We start from the raw sequence: 18,791 nt of genomic DNA, 5'->3' as shown, positions 1-18,791 counted from the left end.
AAGGAAACAGAATAATTCCGAGGGCGTTTTTGCATCCAGATATTAGTCGTGACTTTTTTTTTTTTAAGTGTATTTCCTGCCCAAACAGAGCCGATCACACCCCTCCCTGTGGCCCCAGCACGATGTCCTGGTGCTGGGCACAGCCTCGGCACGGGGAGAGGCGCTGGACGGGCTCAGCTCTGCCCGGGACACGCAGCGCAGCGCGGGGCCGGGAGGGTGGCACTGCCACCCCCACCCCGTGCCAGGGCTGCTGCTGCTGGCACCGCATCCCGAGGCTCGGCGGGAGCAGGAGGGAGAAGCGAGTTCGGGGATTGGCACAGGTGCAGGAGGGAGAAGCGAGTTCGGGGATTGGCACAGGTGTTGCAGGTGGGGCTGGGCGGCCCCAGGGTGGGCGGGGATTTCAAGGGGCTCAGCCGGGCTGGAGGGAAGGGCTGGAGGGGTCTGGAGCCTGAGCGTGCGCAGGTGGGAGCTGGGGCAGCCTCGGGGCAGCTCCCACGGCCAGAACCGACCTCGGCCGGGCTGAGCTGTTGCTCCGGCCGGGGCTGCCCCACAAAACCTTGTCCTGGGGCTCCCGGAGCCTGGAGCCTGTTCCGGGGTCCCTGTGCCTCGGGGCAGTGTCCGGGCACTGAGCCCCGTGCCTGTGGAGGGGCTCTGCTGGTCCCGTCCCTCCCGTTCCCACTCCCTCGCCGTTCTCAGTCGCCTTTGCTGCCCGGTGCTCGCCGGCTCCTTCGGCAGGGGCTCATTTAACCCCGGGTGCTTTGGGGGCCGGGTCTGCCCTGGGGGGTGGCAGCGGTGCCACAGCCGGGGCTGCTGCCAGGAAAATCCCGACACGTGGTGGCCAAGGGGTCTGTGGCGGTGGCCACCGCGCCCGTGGCATCGGCAGCCGTGAGCTCAGTGTCACCCATCGGCTCTGCCAGCTGCTGCTGGCTCCAGCGCCTCAATTCCTGGTTTCTGGTGCAAAAAGGAAAACGATGCGAACAGATCGGCACTGCATGAAACCCAGTTCTTAACATCTGTGCTGAAGTGATAACTTCCCTCTAAAATAGATGCACAGATAGAGAGGGAAGAGGAGCAGCTCACAGGAGAGAGCTGGAAGGAATTCACAAAATCCAATTTGCCCTATAAAATTTTTGGGGGGGTCTCTGAGCCTCTATCAACATTCACTCTAGGGGGTCATGCCTGTATTGACCTCTCCCCATACCCAGTATCAGTCACTTCGTGTCTGTTCTCCAAAACGCCTCCACGCTGTTTGGAGAACGTGGCTCTGCAGTGAGATGCTCACACTGGGGCTGAGTTGCCCTTTCATGTGGTTTATCAATTTTATTTTCCTTTGGAGAAACCTCCTGTGAGCAGTGTTGGCAAACACGAACATTGGCTGGCAGTGCCAGGCACCTTCAGTAGGGAACCTGCTGAGCTGGTCCCGTCCCTGTGAGCCCCCAGGCACAGCCACCCCTGACAGGCCCTTCCTGGCCGTGCCGGTGTCACCAGGGCACAGGAGGATGGAGGACGCTGCTGGCTGGGGCAGCTCCGGCCCCGGGTGCCTGGCCAGGACTCGGGTGCCAAACCCGGAATTCCCTGCCCTGGGCAGTGGTTCAGGCCAGAGCTGGGGGCAGAGCCGAGCCTGGTGTGTGAATTGTCTGCCGGAGTGGGGGGCTGGTCCGCCCAGGGTGGTTCCTGGCACCCTCGTGGTGCAGGCACTCGCTGCGGAGGGAGCGTGCCGGGCCTGAGCCTTCTGACTCACCAGCAGGTGCATTGAGCAATCTTCTGTTTCCCAATCTGTTTTCTTTCTCGGGAATTCAGTCATCACGTTGCTTCCAGGGCGGCAAAAACCTAATCCAGCGGCGAGTTCCCACACGCGGCTCCGCTGCTCGGCAGATGCGGCAGAACCCCTGGTTGTTCGTGGGGAGGAAGACAGGGCTGTGCCCAGTGCCCAGTGCTGAGCCCCGGGGCTGCCATCGCCTCCCCCGGCTCCCATCCTGCAGCCTGAGCCCCCTCTGGGGTCCTGCAACCCTGCCCAGGGTGCACAGGGCGGCTGTGCGGGGCCGTGAGCAGCCCGAGAGCTGGGGCTGCTCGGGGCCGGGACGGGACGGGACAGGACGGGATAGGATGGGACAGGATGGGGCCGGCCCCATGCCCTGAGATGCCCTAAAATGCAGGTGCAAGGCAGCACCCACGGGCAGCACCCGGTGTTACAAACTGCCAGAGCCCTGCTCTGCGTCTCACGTGCCTCTCCCGTGTCATTCCACAATTCACCTCTGCAACGTGAGCCTTTCCCCTTTCCCGGATATTTCCTGGCATTTTGCATTTCTCCCCTCTGCAGCACCGTGCAGCGCTGCCCTCCCTGGTATCTGCCAGCCCCAGTCCCGGGCAGTGCCCACACCTCAGCCCGCCCCGCGGTCAGTGCCGCTCCAGCCTGCAGCCAGCCGGACACAGGGCAGGGAAGGGACACAGGGCAGGGAAGGGACACACTTCCAGCCCGTTCCCCCTTTCTCTTTCCTTCCCTCTTTTTTTACCCCCTACAGTCCTGGGAGATCGTTTGTGATGCTGCAGTTTGAAGGTACCCACTCATAACAGATGGGCAACATTTTCTTGTACTTGATTTGTAAATCCTTTCCTCATGCAGTGGATATTAATGGTTACACAAACCGAACTGCTGCTTTCCAAGTGGCACCAGCTCAGACTCCTGCAGGCCGGGAGGAGTCGGTGAAGGACCTGGCAGCCTGTCCGAGTGTGCTGTGACAGCACTCTCAGGCAAACAGAATTTTGTATTAATTTTTTAAACCCTTCCATCCTCACCTTCCCAGCCGAAGCCTCATTCAGGGGAGAAATCTGTTAAACCCAGCACATGATTTCTCGCAGCCTTGCTCCGACGCAGTTTTCAGTGGGAACAGGAAGAAACGTGTCAGCAGCTTCGTGTCTCTTCTTGCCTGGGGAGCAGGTCCCGTGCCAAGCTGGGAATGCGTTTGGCAGAGCCGCTGCCTGCCGAGCGCATCCCGGCGCTGCTCCCACGGCTCGGGATGCTGCGGGATCATCCCCAGACCTTCCCCGGGCCCGGGGTGGGGCCGAGCCCCGGGGCTGTGGGGGCTCCGCTGGCCGGGGCTGGGTCACGGCCGGTTCTGCCGGTCCGGAGGAGGCTCTGCTGTTTCCCCGCCCGGCGTGGAGCGGCTCCAGCCCCGTGCCCGGCGCATCCCGGTGCCGCTGCCCGGGTCACCCCGGGGTGCTGCCCTGGCACGGGGCTGTGCTCCTCCTGCTCCCCACGAGGAAGAGGAGAGGAGCATTAAAACCACAGTGGAGCTCCTGCTTTGTCCTGTGCCTTTGCAAGTTGGTGCCTCTCCTCCTGCCAGACCTGCCCCCAGGTCGGCCCGGGCGGTTCTGGGTTCCGGACCGAGAGTGCGGGAGGATCGGGCTCAGCCCCGGGCACAGCCCCGGGCTCAGCTCGGGAGGGTTCGGAGTTTGGAGGCTCTGACAGGGGACGGATCGCGGGGCTCTCCCGCACGGATTCCGCACTCAGTGCTGAGCCCCAGTCCGAGCGGGACGGGCGGGGCTGATCCCGAAATGCCCGAACCCTTCTGTGGGCATCACCCCGGGCAGGCGCTGCTCCTGCAGGCAGGCGTGTTTGTGCAGGGTAAAAAAAAAAAAAAAGAGATAAGAAAATGAATATCTATGTGCCCCTGCGCTTTGGAAGTGGATGGGGATCACCGCAGCATCTTACAATTCATTAAAAATATAATTCTGATGCACTGTAATTAAAAAAAAATTGTTTGCAAACCGCGTGGGGATTTGCTTTAATTAAATGTTCGTTGTCAGACTCCTGCTGGGTTACAGAGGCCGAGAGAGGAGTGGATTGTTCATTAGCTGAGGGTGGGTGCTCGATGTGTGCTGGGGCCGTACACCCGCTGGAACTCGGAGTTTTCGGGGGTGGAAGAGCACAGCAGCTTGATTTGCTGTGCCTGCAGCAGCTGAGGAAGTGAACATTTTTTAAAATCTCCGAACCAACCAACGAACCATCCCAGGGCAGCGCCGGGGCTGCTCCAGCCGGGCAGGGCTGGGGGTGCCGGGGGTCAGAGCTGATGCTCCTCAGGCGTGCCCGGCATTGCACTGGGCAGGAATTGCTGCGATATCGCAAAAATGTGCGATGCTTTATCGGGGGAGGAAACAGAAACGCTCACGGGCCGTGCTGGGCGGCTGAGGACACGCTCCGGGTCCAGGGTGGGGACAGTGACAGCCGAGGGACAGCTCCAGCCTGGCAGCGGTGACTCTGACTGCCCCACCGGCTTTCCCCCACCCAGGCTGAATCCCAGGTTTGCCATTTTTTGTCGCTAGCAGGGGAGTAAATGCAATGAGAGAGGAAAAATTCTGTCACTCGCTCAGCAAAACTGCACGGAACTGAAACTATTTTAGGAAAGGGGGAAAAAAAAAGAGGTAAACTTTCAAAGGTCTTTTAAAACCAGGGTTAAACAAGGAAAGAATTGGAGATGAGAATTAAAGGACTCAGATAAGCTTTGTTGAGGAGAGGTTTTCTTCCCTGTTAGTTTTGCTTATGGATTTCTGTCAGTTATATGGAGCTGTACAGTATAATTTATCCTGTCTTTCCTATTTATGGGAACATTTCAGAGTAGAATGTTGTTAGCAGCTCGAAGCACTGCCATGCTCCAGCACTTCGGGTTTAACACTACTCAATGTGAAAAAAATTAATATTTCTACTCAAAATACTGAATAGCAACTATGAATGTAAAAAGCTCGCAGCTCACTCCAAAACATGTCAGAAGGGCCCAGGGAAGGGGGACGCTGCTGTGCTCAGTGCTGGGCAGCAGCTCTGGCTGAGAGCTGTGAGCTGTGAGCTGTGAGCTGTGAGCTGTGAGCTGTGAGCTGTGAGCTGTGAGCTGTGCTGGCTGGTGGCAGCGGGGCTGGCCAGGTTTGCCAAACCCTGCTGGGTTTGCAGGGCAGAGCCCACGCTCTGCCCCAGGGACACCCTGAGCCCTGTGTGGGGACAGGACATCACCCTCGGCCTTTCCTTTGTGGGGGACAGCACTCTCAGGTGTGGCTGTCCCAGCGTTTGGCATTTCCAGCAGATGTTGGATGGGCTGTGGAGGCACCACGGGAGCTGCTGGAAAATCCCAGCATTTGGTGACTCTGAGGCTTGGTGTCTTCTTTAAACACCCGCTGCTTTTCCATGGCTGAGAACTGCTCCCCAGAGCTGCAGGAAGTGGCACTCTTTAAAAAATGTGTGACCCCCCAGCAGCAACGAGAGTTTCCTGGGAGCTGTCTCTGCCCCAGCACAGAGCACTCATCTCCCAGCTCCCATCCAAACCCTGAGCACAGGGGGGTGTTCCTTCAGTGCACCGCAGGAATCCATACAATATTGCAGTAAATTTTAAAAAGTCATTCATTACTAAGCAGGTCTGTATCTGGGGGAAGTGTGATAACTCAGCCTGGGAGACAGAACTCTGCTTGCAGAGCTCTTTGTGTGGGACAGCTGTTTGTACAGAGCAGCCCGTGGTGGAGGGAAGGAAATTTATAAATAAAAAAGTCACCAAATGTCAACAAAGGCATTGGCACGAATGGCCAAAAGTTCAGCTAAAAGGGGAGCTATTAAGGCTCACTTTTCTCAGGCCTTGAAAACCATTTGGGAATTTCCAGGAGTAAAGATTGTTTGACCAGCCCCAGAGAGATCCCAGCCCCGTGTCAGGGCTGGGGGTCTGCAGGCTCTCCCCTTGGCATCCCCCTGCCCGCAGCCATCCCCACACCCCCCGTGTGTGGAGCAGAGCCTGGCAGTGCCCTCACTCCATCCAGGTGTGCTGGGTGGGCACAGAGCAGCGGCAGCTCCTGCTCCTCCTCCCGTGTGGCACCCGAACCCCCCAGCCTGTGCAGAGTGGGGGTGCAGGGCTGGGTGTGTGCTCAGCCCGGAGCCCCTGGGGCAGCAATGGGGCTCCACATCACCCCGGGAGGGCACGGGGCAGCGCTGGGCTGCAGGCAGGAAAAGGAGAAGCTGCTTTTCAGCCCCTGGGGAGGTGGGAAAGCCTCACCCCAGTGCCCCATTGCTCCTGTCCCCCTCCCTGCTCTGCTCTGGGGGTCACCACAGCCCCCTGTCAGCCCCCACACTGGCACAGGAGCAGCTTCCAGAGGAGAAGTGAAAGGGCAGGGAGGGAGCTGGCAGCATCATCCCGGGCTATGGGAGCCGTGTGCTCACAGCCCAGCCCCACCGAGGGGATGGGCTCCTGCAGGCTGGGCTGCCAGCTCTGCGGGGAGTGCAATCTTCTCTTTATTGTCCAAATCATAAAAACTTTGTGCTTAAACCCCAAACCAGACAAAGCACCACCCCACGGCTGCCATCGAACTCCTTCACCCGGGATGACAGGGGAAGAGCAGAGAGCAGAGGGGCTCTGCTTCTGCTGTCCTGGCTTGGCTGAAACCCCGACCCCATTCAGGCTGTGAGGGGGGACAGTGGGGACAGGAGGGACAGGGGGGACAGGGGGGACACAGCCCCTCTGCAGCAGGAGCTGGCTGTGAATCCCAGTCAGATGCAGTTCATGTGCACTGTGAGGGCAGCTGCCAGCATTAGCTGGGTGATGGCAGGACTGGCACCTCCAGGGGAGGAGAGCTCGGGATCCTGGAGGCACTGGGGGGACAGAGAAGGGAATCTCGGGGGTGCTGAGCAGTGAGCTGAGCCTCCTGGCTGCTGTTTGACTGCTGTGCTTGTGCCTTCGGCTCCTGTCCTGAGCTCACCCGGGCAGTGCCCTGCTGGGAATTTGTTCTCATTCCATGTGAAAGACTGAATTTTTGGGGGGATGAGAGGGGGGTGGGGGTCCCAAGGGTTTTTTTGGTGCTGGCTTGAATAGGGAACAGATGCTGCAGGGGGACCAGGCTCCCCGTGTGCCCTGGTGCTCCTCCAGCTCAGGAACACCCACACGGTTTGTGGTCAGGCTGCAGCAGAGCAGGAGGCACCAGAGGCACCCAGAGCCAGATCTGTTTCCTGCCCACTGCCAGCCGAGGCCTCTCCGGATGCTCTTGTGGGGAGGGAGCAGAGGGAAGGGTCTCAGTCTCTAAACATTGCAGCAGAGCTCAGTCCTGTCATCTCATCCTGCCACTCACCCCCAGCAGCACCAGCAGCAAGGGCACTGACACCCCAGCAGAGAACACGAAGGGTTTGGCAGCCAGGGAGGGTTTGAACGAGCTGACAATGCTGTTCCCTTATTTTCAAACTGGACTTCTGAAGATTTTTTTCTCCTCTGCTTCTTTGTGAGTCCTCCTGCTGCTCCTGTCCAAGGAGGGACAAGAAAGGCCCTCTGCCCCAGGCTGGAGAGTGCCCCAGCACGGGACCCCAATCTGTGTGTGCAGCTCTGAGCCTGAGCTTTGGGGTCATGAACGATTACAAGGGAGTTTTAAAGTTCCATACTCCTGCAGCAATAGATCCAGCTCTTTCACGGTCCCTTTCAATTTTAGATTTCCAAGTGTTTAACCAGGGTGGTTAATTTGGACCATCCTCGTTTGCTCACGAGGGAGCTGAAGCAGGGGCAGGGATTTGCTCCCAGTAAATGGCCAAAATCCCCTCTGGAATCTCCTGCCCCCCCAGCATTCCCGCCCCCACCTCTCGATTGCAACAGCCTCCATGGAAAACCCCACTGGAATTCATTCTGCTTTCCAATGAATCATGCTAAGAAATTCGTGATGTGGGAGCGAAAGGATTATTTTTGCTTCTGTCACGGATGCTGGCAGAGTGACCCCTGCTCCTCCCACCCGGGCTGCAGCTCAGCCCCAGGCTGGGACAGCCCCCGTGCCCCGGGGAGCCCCTGCTGTGACCCATGGGACTGTGACCCATGGGACTGTGACCCATGGGACTGTGACCCATGGGACTGTGACCCACGGGACTGTGACCCACGGGACTGTGACCCATGGGACTGTGACACACAGGACTGTCACCTTTAGGGCTGTGACCCTCAGGGCTGTGACCCTCAGGGCTGTGTCCCACCCTGCAGTGCCCCTGGGCAGGGCTCTCAGTCCCTGCCTCCAGGTCGAGCTCAGCTTTTCCTCTGCACCTCGCTCTGATGCCTTGGGTTTTAGCTTTTACACCTGAGGCACCTTGGTGCAGCAGCAGGCAGCAGGGAATTCCAGCAGCAGCACCTTCCTGACCCTGCTGCTGCAATTCTGGTGTTCTGAAAGAAATTTGGGCAGGGAAGAGGCAGAGCTGCCAAGTGCTGGCAGGATTCCTGTGCTGTGCCCTTCTGCAACACATTGCCAGGGCAAAATGTGAAGGATTTGGGTTGAAATTCAATATTTTATTAATTTCCCCTGGTAAAGAGAACCGGCTCCAAATAGATTTTTGTTTTGATTAAAGTCTTGAATAGTTCCTCCAAGGAAAAACCCAAACCAACAAACAAACAAACAAACAAAACCACCTCCACAGCTCCTCCTGCCTGGGGTGAAGTGTGCAGTGGTTTGTTTTCACAGGAAAATCAGCCTTTGTTGGGAGCACGATCCAAACGTGTAGGGACTGGGGCTTGGATGAGTTTCCAGGGTTTAGCAATAGTTTTGCAACACGTGTGTGGTTCCTAGTGAGCTGTGTGACCAGGAGTGGCCAGGCTGCAGTGGCCCTGGGAGGGAAGGGCTGTGTGGGGCTTGCCAAGGTCCTGCCCCTGCCAGAGCTCCGTGGAGCAATGAACACGAACTTTGGGAAGTAAATAAATAACATCAGTGCTTGGAGAGAAAAGCCTGATCCGCCTGGGGAAATCTTCCCATCAGCGTTTAATGGGGAGGGTTCCCATGGAAGGTGTGAGTGGGGTCCCACAGGAGCTGCCCTGGCGTTCCATGGGGGTGTTTGGGGTGCCAGCCCCTGGCAGCCACGGGCTGTGCCTGTCCCTGTCACTGCAGCAGTGACACAGTGACAGTGGCACAGGGCTCCTGTGTCCTGGTGCCAGCCTGTGGCCACCAAGCTGTGCCAGGGGTCTCAGGGGAGCTCTGGGCAGGCTCTGAGTGTGCTGCTCATCCCCTCTGGGTCCTGACTGTTTGGATTTGCTCTGAAAAGCCCCTTGCACCCCGGGCTGCTGCCCTGTTTGCCATCCCAGCCCCTGTCTGCCCGTTCCCAGCAGTTCTCCCAGGCCCTGGGGATGCTGCTCCTCTTCCTCCTGCCCTATGGAGCTCCCTGGGAGAGCCCAGGTGCCACCTTGGAGTGGTGGCACAGAAAAAGCCAATTCTTCAGCTTTTCTTGACAGTAGCACTGAAGGGAGGAGGGGAGTGGATCAGTGAGTGGACTCCCACCTGGAAAATACCTTTCCTGCTCTCCTCCATTGAAAACCACCCTGCTGTGAGCGTTAATACTTTTTCTGCAGCTCTAGGAAATACAATAATAGGTTGCACATTCAAACCAGCTGCTCGTTTATTTTTTCAACTGCCTCTGAAAAATGCCTGTAATTAGGAAAAATCTATAACAAGAAGTACAAACAAATCAATGTCTTTCATTAGCCACAAAGAGTCGGCAGTCTGCCTTCACTGCAGCTTTATTAAATTAGAATAATGAAGCAGAAGCCATAGAAAGCAAAACAAGAGCTTTGGAAAGGGCTGAAGGGCTGAAAATACACAGATGTCAGGTTAGAAACACGTTTCAAGTTTAAGTGTGAAGCTGTAAACACATTTGCTTGTGCTGTTCTGATGCCTCCTCTGCAAGGCTGTGGGAACCTAAAAGAGCATATATATAAGAGATATATATATGAAATGTTTATATATGAAATATTTGTATATGTAATATTAATATATGAGATACTTATATATGTAATATTCATATATTACATACTTTATAGGAAATAATGATACATCTATTTATATTTACATTTACATATACTATTTATATTTTTAATTTATATTTATATTTATATTTATATTTATATTTATATTTATATTTATATTTATATTTATATTTATATTTATATTTATATTTATATTTATATTTATATTATCTTTCCTCCTATTTCCCTATAAAAGAAATGTAATGTCCTCTGCCAAGAGGCTTTGCTGGTGCAGGAGGGTGTCAGGATGTGCCCCTGGGAGGGGGAGGACACCCTGGGCTGAGGGGAGGGTCCCAGGGCACCTGTCCCGTGTCACACCTGCAGGGGCAGCATCCATGGCCCTCCCTCAGCCCGATCGCACAGGACAGGCTTTGCCTGGCTCTGGTTCTCACGTCCCTTCTTGGCTCTGTCCTTGTGCAGGGCCTGGGCACACCCAGAGCTGGGGATCAGCGGTCCTGGCTGCTCAAGGACCTTACAAGCCCCAGAATAAGCCAATTTCGATGCATTTTACTGTTTCAAAGATCGTTTTCTCCCATTTGTTTCTGCCGTGTGGTAGTTTTGTTGCTTTCAAAAACAAAACCAAAAGCAACCTTTTCATTATCAGCAGAAAATGCATTCAAAAATCTTCACCTGTGTCTTTTCTAATGTAGAGCTGTGAGTTGGAAAAATGAGTCTTGTCCTTAAAGCTCCTGAATGGAAGAGCTGCGGGGTTGGGGCAGGGTGGGCACGGACACCTCGGCAGGGCTGGCTGGGGAGGAGCTGGGAATTGTTTATTGCCCTTTATTTTAGGCAGGATTGGTGCAGCCCTGTGGAACGCGCTGTGGGGTGGGGTGGGTGCAGGGCAGCCCCACGTCCCCCCCCAGGTGTGACTGCTCTGTCCCCGGGGCACCTCTGGGGCTGGGGCTCCCTCATGGGCACGGATGTGGATGTGGGAGGAGGCAGGAAATTCTCTGGGTTTGGAGTTTGAGCCCACACCAAGCCGGAGAATCCGTGCCCTGGGTGCCACCAAATAAATTTATTTTATTAAAGCTGCCCCTGCCCCTGGCTCCAGGGCTGGGAGAGATGCCCTGGCCTGGAGCATTGGCCAGGCTGGCCCTGGGCAGCCCCTGGCAGTCAGCTCTCCTGAGGAATGTTTGTTTTATTGCTTCAGCACCGACTGACAACACCACAAACCCCCTAACCCAGGATAATTGAATATTCATCTCCTGTGAATTCTATTAATTCTGCGTTTCTTGTTCGCAAGAGCAAAATAATTGCAGTAATTTCATTTCAAAACCCAAAGTCAATAACCACGAGCCTGTCATTTCTCTGTGCTTTCACTGAGAGTTCGCTGCCTGCTCCGTGATCACTGCTAGAACAGCACATTTATTTGTGCATTTCTCTGCTAAAGCCCATTTGCTCTAAGTGGCCCAGTTAACACCACCAGAGAATCCTTTGCCCTGGTTTTAAACAGCCTTTTGAAACCCTGCATTAATTTAAACAGGAAAATAGAAATTAAATTATGTGGTTTTGTGCACGTTAATGTCATCCCCCCCACCGCGCCAAAGGCTCTGCATTTTTTTTAAACATCCCCTAAGGAGATGTGCTTTAATATTAATTAGTGCTAAAAAATATTTTTTTTTTAAATGTGGTTTTACCCACTAGAGAACAGCACAGAAAAGGGATGAAGTTTAAACACGTGGCATTGGGAGCTGGCATGCAGGGCAGGCACGGGGAAGCTGTACAAAGCACGTTTTATGTTTTCTGCAGAACTGCAGCGTGACTGAAGGCTCCATACCTGACCTTTCTTCTTGCCCCTTATCCTCTCATCAGTGTTTACCAGACACGCCATTCTCGCATGACAGAGCAGCTGCTCTTCTGGAAATCAGGGTCGCTGGCACTGCTGCCACACCAGAATTCCTTTGGTCAGGGGCTGCTGCTGGGGTTTGTGCATGGGGAGGGGCCGGGGCAGCAGGGACACCCCTGAGTCCCTCTGTGTCCCTCTCCTCCCTGCCCAGAGCCAGGGACAGCAGCCTGGAGGGCAGCACGAGGCTGGAACCTCACAATCACTGCTTTGGCTTTGAGGGGACTTGAGCAAGGCCCTGCTGGATTGCTTGGTCCATCCATCCATCCATCATCCATCCATCCATCCATCCATCCATCCATCCATCCATCATCCATCATCCATCTATCCATCATCCATCATCCATCCATCCATCATCCATCATCCATCTATCCATCATCCATCCATCATCCATCCATCATCCATCCATCCATCCATCCATCATCCATCCATCATCCATCCATCATCCATCCATCCATCATCCATCCATCCATCCATCATCCATCCATCATCCATCCATCCATCATCCATCCATCATCCATCCATCATCCATCCATCCATCCATCCATCATCCATCCATCCATCATCCATCATCCATCCATCATCCATCCATCCATCATCCATCCATCCATCCATCCATCCATCCATCATCCATCATCCATCATCCATCCATCATCCATCATCCATCATCCATCATCCATCCATCCATCATCCATCCATCCATCATCCATCATCCATCATCCATCCATCATCCATCCATCCATCCATCATCCATCCATCCATCCATCATCCATCCATCCATCCATCCATCCATCAATCCATCATCCATCCATCCATCCATCCATCATCCATCATCCATCCATCCATCCATCCATCCATCCATCCATCCATCATCCATCCATCATCCATCCATCCATCCATCCATCCATCCATCCATCATCCATCCATCATCCATGGTTCCCAGCAGCCTGGCAGCAGCAGGGCTGGCATGGGGATCCCTCTTGGACCCGAGGGCAAGAGGGTCCTGCACAGTCCTGGGATCTCCTCGGGCAGCAGACACCACCAGACACATCCTCAGGGGCATCCTGTCACCTGTCACTGTCATCCTGTCAGTGTGTGACCCTCACCTGCACCATCACCAAGTACTGGGGCAGCCTCAGGGTCTGTCTGGGGTGCTGGGGCAGGAGGAGCCCTGAACTGCCACGGCTCTGGGGTGCAGAGCAGGATGTGTGCACCCCATTGTTCCTGGAAATGGCTCCAATCATTAGACCTGTCAGTTTACATAGAATTAGTTCACTGAACCACCAGATTTTGACTTCAGAGATGTGATCTCATTATTTGGCCAGTGAGCACGGGGCAGGATGATCCCACTCCTCATTACTTTACAGCAGCACTAAGGCCTAGCTGTGGCTGCTCCTTTCCTGGCTGCAGCCAGGTCAAGGGATTGGCAGGGTTCCTGAGGCAGCTCCCTTAGCCAAACACATGAAGCCTCATTAGCACCTGTACCAGGGAAGTGTTTATTTCCATTAAGGCAGCGTGGAGCGTGCCTTCCTGCCAGGCACAGCACAAACACAGCAGGAGACAAGAGCCCTGCTCCCCTCATCTCAGCACTCCCTCATCACTCACAGGGTGTTAAACTGGCTGAGCAAACCAGGCTGGGCTGAAAACGAGCACTGGGGGCTCTGCTGGCACCCAGGGCTGACACTGGGGCTGGGGCAGGGCAGCTGCAGCACTTCTGGGACAGTCAGTGTGCCCTGGCCTGGCAATCAGAGTCCCAGACTGGTTGGGAGGGACCTCAAAGCCCATCCAATGCCACCCCTGCCATGGACAGGGACACCTCCCACTGTCCCAGGCTGCTTCAGCCTGGCCTTGGGCACTGCCAGGGATCCAGGGGCAGCCACAGCTGCTCTGGGCACCCTGTGCCAGCCCTGCCCACCCTCACAGGGAACAATTCCTTCCCAATGTCCTATCCATCCCTGCCCTCTGGAAGTGGGAAGCCATTTCCTGTGTCCTGTCCCTCCATGCCTTGTCCCCAGTCCCTCTCCAGGTCTCCTGGAGCCCCTTTAAGCTCTGCAAGGGACTGAGCTCTCCCTGAACCCCTCTCCTCTCCAGGTGAGTACCCCCAGCTGTCCCAGCCTGGCTCCAGAGGGGCTCCAGCCCTGGAGCATCTTCATGGTCTCCTCTGGCTTTGCTGCAGCAGCTCCACGTCCTCTCTGTGTTGCAGTCCCCAGGGCTGGATGCAGCACTCCAGGTGGGGTTGCTGCTGCAGGTGTCACTTTCTGCTCCTCCTGCCTCTCCCCATTTTTTAGGCTAAATTAGAACTGAATTCCTGTCCAGCCTGTCCATCAGCTTCTCACCAGAACAGGGTAAAACATCTCAGTGGATGGTTTGCAATGGAAGTGTCAGGCATGGCAGAATCAATCTGCCAAGGGAAACCCAGCGAGCTCTGTGCCAGGGTGCTGCTTCTGGGCATGAAGGATGAGTTTCTCTTAGGAAAACCCCCATGACACAGAATGGTTTGGTGTTCATCCTTAATCAAAACCATCCCTGCAGTTCTGGGAGTGCAGTTCTTTTACCTGCCCCATTTAAAATTGATTTTACTTCATTTAGAAATCGAAGCAGCAAAGAGAAACTCACAGAGCAGGTTTTGCCTTCCCACCCCCCGTTTGCTATGGTTCTAAGTCAGTGCTGATCTTGCCCCCCCACTAAATATGAAACATTAAAATCAATCATTAATAGCTTTAAAAGGTTTGTACAATAACATGTTTGAGCATTAACAGATGTATTTTTCCTTAACAGTGGGTTCGTTTAGTCAAATTCTAGAGGTTATAAAAAGGATTATCTATGCCAGCCATTATTTTCCAGTACATTTTTAGACTGGGCTCATGGAATAAGCTCCTGAAGCTCCAAATTGGAAAGACAAAGGTTAATCCCTTAAGAGCTGGATAAACAATCATTCATTAAGGGATGGAAAGCATTAGCACAGGGCAAGCAGAGGCTGAAGGGCTGGAGGGAAGATGTGCCTGCAGCAGGCACTGGCCTCACCCAGGTGTGGGGTGCCAAATCCTGCTGCCACAGGGGTGTGGGGGTCCCCGTGCCATGGCAGGGGGCAGAGGACCATGACTCAGATGAGTTTATTTGTGTTTGGAATTTCAATAAGGAGGAGGGAATGTGGGAACAGAGGGGCCTCTGCAGCAGGGGCACCCCCCCAGCACTGCAGAGCTGCAGCTTGTGCAGCTCCAACCAAAGCTGCAGCTTCAGAAGCTGCCCCTTGTTCTGGAAACGGCCTTGGTGAGCAGTGCCAGGGGGTTTGCTTCCCGTAAGGGCTGAGCTGGCATTTCTTTGTCCTGCAGGATTAGCTTGAGGGGTTTTTATTTCAGGTACTGAGGTGTCTGTGTTTGTTCCTTGGCATCACCTCCTACCTCAGCATCACTGGGAGCTGCTGAGTTTCACCTTTGGCTGTCATGTGCACACAGACGTGTCCCTGAGGCCAGGGTGGAGGTACACCCAGGTGCCCAAGAGCTCTGAGACATGAAAACATTCATCTGCTGTGCTTCAGCCCAGAGGCAGCACCGAAACCAGCCAGAGCATGAGGGTCACGAGAGACAGGACGGGAAGCAGCCGAGAGCAGCCCGGTAATGAGGGGTGACTGTGCCCTGCACAGAGCTCCGGGAGCAAGAGCAGCAGGGCAGGGAAAGCTGCAGGATAATGAGGGAGGGAACAATAGCTGGAGAAAGGATGAAAAGATCTGGCTGTGGAGATAGCAGTGCAGAGGTGCTGCTCAAGGTGCTCCTACCCCCATCTGCTTCAAACCTGTTGGAAGAGAGCTCAGAAAAGGGGGCTTTTAACGCTGAGTTTAAACTCCTGACACCTCTTTGTCATTACTGCATTTTCAGATATTCTAAAAATAAAACAAAAGCGAGAATTGGCATCAGTCTAAAAATCCAGGATTCATTTTGTGGCAGCACTAAACGGAACAGTTTGGTTTCCATTTCCTTGACCGGTATTTTCGAGGCCATTCCCTCCCCTAATGAGACCCGTCGGGCAGGAATGGGAGGGAGTGAGGGAGGGCAGTTTGCAGAAAGGCAGAAAGGTGTGAGGAATGGCCAGGCAGAGCCGGTGCTGTGGGCAGGAAAGGCACGGGGGCACAACCACCCAGGACCACTTTGGGTTTCACCCCCGGCACGCAGCGAGGGATGAAACACGGGCGAGAATTGCACCTTCCCTGCTCTTGTGGCACAGCCGGTGCCAAAGCACGACCCAAATCGCGGGTGGATCATCTCTGGGGGCTCTGGAGGCCGAGCACAGAGGAGGCAGAGGTGGATTCCAGGGGCACGGAGCCCGGAGCCAGCCCCGGCTGCTGGCACGCAGCGCAGCCCGCGGTGCGTGGGAGAGCGGGGCGTGCCTGCTCCGCTCAGAGCAGCTCCTGCACAGCTCGTCGGCAGGGAAATGTGGGCAGGGAAACAAGGAAAGAGGAAGGATGGCAGCTCCAGGGGGCTCCAGCACGGGGGGGCTGGAAACAGCAGCGGAATCACCTTCACCACTTGGGATTTGGGGTTGTGGCTGCCCATGGAAGGGCAATGTTCTGGGCTCTCACCTCTCATTACTTTGCCTTAGCTTTAAAAAACTCAGATCAGTTTTAACATCTTCCTTACGAGTTTAGCACCCAAATTTTGTCTGATTTTAGCTGTTCAAGGTTTTGGGGGTTGAGAACGCTTATTTTAACCAAATAGATGATCTGACCAAATCTGCACTAACACATCAAGAAACAATTTTGCCGACATTTACACAAATATATAAAAAAATATCAAAAGGGAAACTTAATTGAAAATCCAGTATGACCATATTGTTAATATTTGCTAAACATCATCAGATGATGCTGGCTGTGATGTGATGCTGATGCCATGACATTTTCTGAGCTACATTTGCCTTCTTCTGTCCCAGGCTTGGCTACTGCCCCCATTTGTGCCCCCATGAGGAGGCTCACTGGGCTGGAAGGAGGCACCTGCAGAGTCCCACTGATGCCTCAGTAGTGCCCTGCTGGGTCATAGCTTTGGTCACAGCACCTCAGAGGCAGCACCACATTCATTCCCCCTATGCATTAGATAGCAAATCCGTAATTGAAATATTTAATTTTGTCTCCCCTGGTATGCAGCCTCCAGTGTTTCTGACCTGTTTGTCTTCTTGGCCATTTGAGGAAGTTGTATAATGTAAGTATTAATGTGCTACCAAACCGCCTCAGCAGAATTGTCTCTCTTGGCCAGGAGCTAAACAAAAGAGCTTTTCTACTGAGAATAGTAATTCCAATTTTAAATGGCAATATAGGAAGAAGTAAAGATTGCTCCCTGCTGTAATTAGAACAAGTTTTCCAGGATCCTGTGTTATCTTTAGACTCTGGAAGTGTAGTTGCTCTAGCAGGATTAATAAGTCAACTTCATTAACTCCAATTATTGCTGTGCCATACTGCTACCACAAACCATTTGCATATTCTGGAATACAGAAGGGACTCCAGAACAGCTTCATTATCCTTGTTGGTTTATGATATTAATAAGGCAAAAAGGGAGAAGCAAAGATGTGCAGGATTCACCCCGGTGGGGCTCAGTGGGATTCCCACAGGACACTGGCTGGGGCCTGCTGGACGTGGCACTGTCACCTCCCGTGCTGGACACTGACCACAGCTCCCAGTGCTGAGTGCAGAATTAACATCTCTTCCCAGCACGACTGTGCCATTCTGCTCCCAAAGCCAGCTCCCTTTGGGACTCTGGCTCCCTGGGGCACACACGATGCTGTGTGAGATCCAGTTAATTAGCCCAGGAACAGCTTTTGTTTTCAAGACAGCAAAATGTCAGCTCAGACATAAAAATGCAGAGAGGAGCCGGCTCCTCCTGTGCTGGAGGGGAGGGAGCTGCTGCCCCGGCCACAGCAGGCACTGGGGAGTCTCCTGGAGGGCTGGAGCACAGCTTGATTCTGTCACCCCCAAAATTCTGGGGTGAAAGTCCCCAGGACAGCAGCTGCCACTCTGCAAGGACAGCAAGCACAGGACAGAAACACCATCAGAGCTTGGAGTCACAAAACCACAGAATCATTTCGGCTGGAAAAGCTCTCCAAGGCCATGGACCCCCACACTGCCAATGTCACCCTTTATCCAGTTTGGTTCTCCAAGGCCACGTCCACAGAGCTTTTAAATCCCTCCAGGATGGAGAAACTCCACCATCGCCCTGGGCAGCTGTGCCGGGGCTGGACAACCTTTTTGGTGAAGAAATTGTCCCACTGTTCAGCCTAAGGGTCCTCTGGCACACCCTGGGTTTGTTTTCCCCTTGTCCTGCCCTTGTTCTGAGGGAGCAGACCCCGATCCCACCCTCACCCTCCTGTCGGGAATTGTGCAGAGCGAGCTCCTTCCTCCCGTTCTCCTTCGGGCACATCCCGCTGGCAGCGGCTCGGCTCAGACCTGCTCCTGCCAGCTCTGCGTGTCCTATCTGCCACAGACACGTCTAATTATTCTTATCAGCTCTTGAGCTGCCATTTCCCCGGTTTGTTTTCCGCAGGAAAGAGCGGCGGCCGAGGCTGGCAGCGAGGGGAGGATCTGCGGCAGCGCTGGCCAGGGGACACGAAATCCTTCCTGCACCAGAGCAGCTCCTGGGCTGCCCTGGCCATAGGGACCCCGGGGCTGCTGCAGAGCTGCCCACCTGAAACCTGCCCTTCACTGGGAAAAGGGAATATTGTGTTGTAAAGGGAATATTGTAAAGTGGTCTATACACTGCAGGCAGAAGTATTTTAAAATAAAATAAATTGTGTTTTGGTCTCCCTGTGGAAAGCCTGCAGGGTGTATAAACGAATGCTGGGAAGAGATGCTGTCTTCTGCGACACGTGAAAAAGGAAAAAAAGAAGCTGCAGGGACTGAAGAAGGAAACTAACGTGGTAAAGTGTAGTTTGACCTAAAGAGTTTCCTAAGGTGAAGGCGAATGGAGCTCTCCAGGAGCCGATAGGTAGGTCACAAGGCAATTGAGGTAAAATGTGAAATAGGCATTTTTGCAGCAGGTAAGGTGTCCTGTGGTGGGGAGCTGAGAGCAGCTCAATCTCCGAGCTCTGTGCTAGCTCTGCAATCTCTGTGCTCACCTGTCCTTCCCAGCAGCACTCCCGAGAGAGCTGCAGAGTGCCTTAAATCCTCTCTGGCTGTATTTTTGTATATA

General features: G+C 54.3%; 1 long non-coding RNA gene across 1 annotated transcript; it reads left to right on the top strand.

Moving 5' to 3' along the window:
* The first annotated feature begins 4,175 nt into the window (after positions 1–4,175).
* LOC148222725 (uncharacterized) lies at positions 4,176–18,458 on the top strand. Its single transcript, XR_015805821.1, has 3 exons — positions 4,176–4,301; positions 16,757–16,811; positions 18,147–18,458. It is a non-coding gene; the product is annotated as an uncharacterized LOC148222725 (long non-coding RNA).
* Positions 18,459–18,791: the final 333 nt, after the last annotated feature.

Source organism: Sturnus vulgaris, chromosome 10 (assembly GCF_052056855.1).
Source record: "Sturnus vulgaris isolate bStuVul1 chromosome 10, bStuVul1.hap1, whole genome shotgun sequence".
In the NCBI taxonomy this organism is placed as follows: Eukaryota; Metazoa; Chordata; class Aves; order Passeriformes; family Sturnidae; genus Sturnus; species Sturnus vulgaris.
Note: the sequence above shows the minus strand (reverse complement) of the source record. Positions and strands in the feature narration are given on the sequence as shown.